The sequence below is a fragment of the Lactuca serriola genome, chromosome 2 (genome assembly GCF_051521515.1).
Source record: "Lactuca serriola cultivar US96UC23 chromosome 2, Lser_US96UC23_V15, whole genome shotgun sequence".
In the NCBI taxonomy this organism is placed as follows: domain Eukaryota; kingdom Viridiplantae; phylum Streptophyta; class Magnoliopsida; order Asterales; family Asteraceae; genus Lactuca; species Lactuca serriola.
In genome coordinates this window covers 18414830-18420129 of record NC_136409.1, presented here as the reverse complement: position 1 = coordinate 18420129, position 5300 = coordinate 18414830, and the positions used below count along the sequence as shown (strand labels likewise).

At 32.1% G+C, this 5300-nt stretch overlaps 1 non-coding gene across 1 annotated transcript; it reads right to left on the bottom strand.

The window, feature by feature from the left end:
- Positions 1-2904: 2904 nt before the first annotated feature.
- On the bottom strand, positions 2905-2977 carry TRNAI-UAU (transfer RNA isoleucine (anticodon UAU)). The gene has a single exon. It is a non-coding gene; the product is annotated as a tRNA-Ile (tRNA).
- Between the last annotated feature and the right edge of the window lie 2323 nt (positions 2978-5300).

Sequence of the window (5300 nt, the reverse complement as noted above, 5' to 3'; positions counted from 1 at the left end):
AGAGAAATGATAACTCCAACAATTTCTTTGTTCTCAACGCTTCCCAATGGACGAACCGCTGAATTTACATCTGAAATCGCTTTCCAGGAATTAGTCACTTCAACAGCCTTCGATGGTTATACGGGTATCCAAAATACAAACGAGATGGATGTTTGTTGTCCCAATCATTCTTTTAATCCCAAGCCTGCTAAAGAAAAGGATAAGTTATAACAAAGTTTTCATGTTGTTGATTCCTAGATGTACTGCTTCTTCCCCTCTGCTGCCTATTGGTACTAGTAGATTAGGATTAACCTGTAATACCATTGGTATAACCTTTCACTCAATACTAGAATCGAGAATTGAAACATAGCATCTGAGGCTGCATTAATCGAGGATACACGACATAAGGAATTGTTCTATTTCCAAACTTTACCTTCAACAAGCGTAAAATTTTGTCTTTTTTTCCCCATCACGAATCATGTGTATTTTTCGTAAGACTGAGATTATAAAAAAAAGTCAAATCGCACCATCTCTGTAATAAGTAAATGCCTCTTTTTCTCCTGAAGTTGTCGAAATTATTTGTAAGAAGATATCGGCTACAATTGAAGATGTTTTATCAATAAAATTTCCATTTATCCGCGATCTAGGCATAGGTAGCAATCCATTCTATCATTTTTATCATTACTTCTCGCGGGAAAATAATCCCACAAGGAAAAGAATTCTACAGTACGAAATAACATAAAAACAGATTGATTCTTATTAAAATAATCAAAAAAGATATAGTTCTTCTATTCAAAAATTCAATATTCAAATATTTTTTACATTACGGGAATTGATAAAAAGTAAGAATAAAATATGGTAATCGGATTCAACTCCATCTTACTGGAATCGTCTACCAACGAAAGAAACTATTCTTATTTGATTGAAGGTACATCTTAGAATAACCTCAGTTGATTTAATTATGATACAAAGAAGAAAAATGATCGAATAATCATTGTATGATGAAAATAGAATAACGCCTATTTTTTGTGTTGTGTACTTAGGGGTATACACTATACAATCAACTATAAAAAAACTGTTTATTAATTTCTATTTGTAATAGATAGATGGGATAAGGATTTGTGTTGATAACTCTAAAACTGGTCTAGAAAGGAATTTAAGAATTCTTAAGATATGAAATCGTAGTCTTAATAGAATCACGATCTAAAGATATCCATTAACCATATTCTACAAAATATAAATCCCTCGCTCAGTTGATTCATTAGAATTTCTAATTTATTGATTTAATCCGGTCGGTATAGTATAAATATATAAATAGAGGATTCAGAAAAAGAAGAGAACATTGTTTTTGCAAACGTGAATATAATTTTTTGAACAGTTTTTGTAAGATTTTTTTTTATCTTTATCCCCCAGCCTAGAAGGAAAGACACTTCTTTTACTATGATGAAAATTTTTCGATTTTGATCACTTTATAGTTAGAGTTGATTGGTTGTACTTACCCAATAATCTAGAATGATTCACTATTCACTCGATTTTAATTTTTTGGGTCATAATCATTATGTAGGAGAGATCGCCGAGTGGTTGAAGGCATAGCATTGGAACTGCTATGTAGGCTTTTGCTTACCGAGGGTTCGAATCCCTCTCTTTCCTTTCCCTACCTTCACCTAATTCATCTATCTTACTATCCACAATAGATCAAATAGCAATGGATACGACTATTCCAATAGTTAGACCTTTCTTTGATATGGATTCTCTATTCCTAATGGTTGTGGTACGGAAAATATTATGCAAAGAAAAGAGTAGAGTAGGCAAGGAATGGAAATCTCCCTCTTGGTCTATGACACCTAAATGGAAGAAAAATCCGGATCAAACCCTTAGTTATCTTAACCTTAGGTTAATTTACTTCGCCGAAAGGGAGCAAAATGGGTCGAACCCTTGTTCTTCCTTATTCTTATTAGAGTTGATTTTATTTTTGTTAGGTAAGTCTAACGAGAATAATATTCTACAACTAGCAATTCATTTATTTTCAAACCGACCCATTTACTATCTATTATTTGATTGACTAATCCTTTATATTGGAATGGTTGAAGGGTTAAATGGTTTGGCAATTCCTCATGGGGGGATGAATCGAGAGAATTTTGAATTAGAACTTTAGATTTTTGTTCATCCCTCGCTGCAATAGTATCTCGGGGTTTGCAGCAATAACTTGGTATATCTAGTATATGACCATTAACTAAAATATGTCTATGGTTAACTAATTGGCGAGTTCTCAGAATAGTCGGAGCCATACCCAAGCAAAAAAGAATGTTATCAAGGCGCATTTCAAGTAACTGAAGTAAAACAACTTGACCTGTTGACCCTTTTGCCTTTCCGGCGATAAGAACGTATTTAAGTAATCGTCGTTCTGTAAGACCATAATGAAAATGCAATTTTTGTTTTTCTTCTAGTCGAATTTGATATAGGTATTTTTTTCCCGGAACGCGATTGATTTCTAAGATCACTTCCAGCTCTGGGCCTTTTATTAGTTAGCCCTGCACCCAAGCGGCGTATTTTTTTGAAACGAGGACATCGGTAGCGCGTCATAAAGACTCATTCTTCTTATTTATATTTAATTATTAATTCTTATTGATGAAATTTCATTCTACAGAATAAACCTAAACTAAAAATGAACTAAATTCTAAATAAAGCGAAATTTAGTTAGTTATTCTATTAAAGAATAATGAGATGAGTTGGATAAATATCCAGATTTTTATATTCTATATATAGAAAAAGAAAAGGATTCTTTTCGTTAGATAGTTGTAAATTCCTATCACATAATAAATCAAGGGCTTTCGCCAAAAGAGGAAAACATTTTTTTTCAATATTCTTTGATTTCAAAGATGCATTATCAATCATGTAAAACATAGAATAAAATAAATAGAGAAAAGCCGACTATCGGAATCGAACCGATGACCATCGCATTATAAATGTGATGCTCTAACCTCTGAGCTAAGCAGGCTCACATAACATAAATTCGACATGTATAAGAATTCAATAAACTATTAGAATCTTTGCTATTCACTATTATACTATTTTAATTCTTAGCTATTTATATTCGCTATTCATAATGAATATTAATATATTAAAGAATAGAATATAGAATTCCAAATAACTGTTAAATATTATAGAAGATAACGATTAATCTAGCGATATAGACTTTCCATTTTTTTTTATCACAATTAAATATTCTTTTTCTTAATATGAAAAGAATCGACCGTTCAAGTATTTGAAATTTCATGGGTAAATGAGTGGAAGAGAGGCAGATGTATAGCGTATGTATCCACCTATATTGAATTGCCGGTACAGAAATGATAAAATCGTTTTTGATTGGACCGAATATAAGCCTCCTATAGATATAAAAGATGAAAGAAGATACACAAGAAATCAAAGACAAAGAGGAGAAAACACTTTTTCGAGACAGTAATCGGCATCTATCTAATGAATTCAACGGTTCCGTTATAAATGAAAGAAAAAGGGGAACGAGATCACAATGAGATTTACATCTCAAAAAGGGGGATATGGCGAAATCGGTAGATGCTACGGAATTAATTGGATTGATCATTGGTATGGAAACTTACTAAGTGATAACTTTCAAATTCAGAGAAACCTTGGAATTAATAAAAATGGGCAATCCTGAGCCAAATCATGTTTTCCGAAAACAAACAAAGGTTTAGAAAGCGAAAATCAAAAAGGATAGGTGCAGAGACTCGATGGAAGCTGTTCTAATGAATAGAGTTGATTGTCTTACGTTAGTAGAGGAATCCTTCTATCAAAACTTCAGAAAAGATGAAGGATAAACTTGTATACATACTAGAGAATAATTGTTGTCAATTGATTGCATATTGAAGAAAGAATCGAATATTCATTGATCAAACCATTCACTCCATAATCTGATAGATCTTTTGAAGAACTGATTAATCGGACGAGAATAAAGATAGAGTCCCGTTCTACATGTCAATATTGGCGACAATGAAATTTATAGTAAGAGGAAAATCCATCGATTTCAAAAATTGTGAGGGTTCAAGTCCCTCTATCCCCAAAAAGACCATTTGGCTCCCTAATTCTTTATCGTATCCTTTTATTCTTTATCCCTTTTTCGTTAGCGGTTCAAAACTCCTTATCTTTCTCATTCACTACTCTGTATGCAATGAGAGTAAAATCACATGTGATATATATGATACATGTACAAATGAACATCTTTGAGTAAGGAGTCCCCATTTGACTGATTCACGATCGATATTTTTATTCATACCAAAACTTACAAAGTTGTTATTTTAACAAATTATAGTCTCGAGATGAGGCTTTGTAATACCCTTTCAATTGGTATAGACCCAAGTTGTCTAGTAAAATGAAAATGAGTATGAGACATGAGGAATAGTTAGGATAGCTCAGTTGGTAGTTGGTAGAGCAGAGGACTGAAAATCCTTGTGTCACCGGTTCAAATCTAGTTCCTGACACATGATTAATTTGTATGAATCTCTATTCTACCAATTAATTGATATGAATACATATTCAGTAAGAGTATAGATAATAATGCATATTCTCCTTCTCGTTATTTAGAACCCCATCTATTTGATTTTATAGAGGGGGTAAAGAGTTTATTATACAAAGTATGTAAAAAAGGGAGATTCTATTTTCTCTTCTTTTTTTATTTCTTTTCTGGATCAAAAAGAAAAGAATGTGAATACTTCATACACATATGCATATTCGAAGGTTAAGGTTGAAAGATTCAATAGAGTGAAGGATGCGAATAAATAAGATTCAATTTTGTATTTTCTTTTCCATTTTTGATTTACTCATACATTACATGACTTTATAGATTCCCCTTAAGTGATGTGTGCAATCCAAAGTTGATGCTGCATATTTCGTTTGGTTCCTCCTATCGACTTGGTTCATCCAAAATAAATATTTTACAAATTTGAGAATCCCGATTAATTCTTAATTTTATTTTATTGTATTTTTTATTCTATACATAATAAAAATACAAACCATAAACGAGACTTCAATTACTCACTCTATTTAATCTAGAATCGAACCCGGAATCTATAGAATTGTATAATTGAAGATTCGTTTTTTATCATTCAATGAGCATCTTGTATTTCATTAAATTTTGGGAGCAATATAATCCTTACGTAAAGGCTATCCTATCCAACTTTCAGGCATTAATATGCGTTTCAAACGGGGATGATTATCATAAGAGATTCCCAGCATATCATAGGATTCCCATTCTTGAAAATCCACACTTTTCAAACCCAAAAAACAGACGGAATTTTAGGATCCCT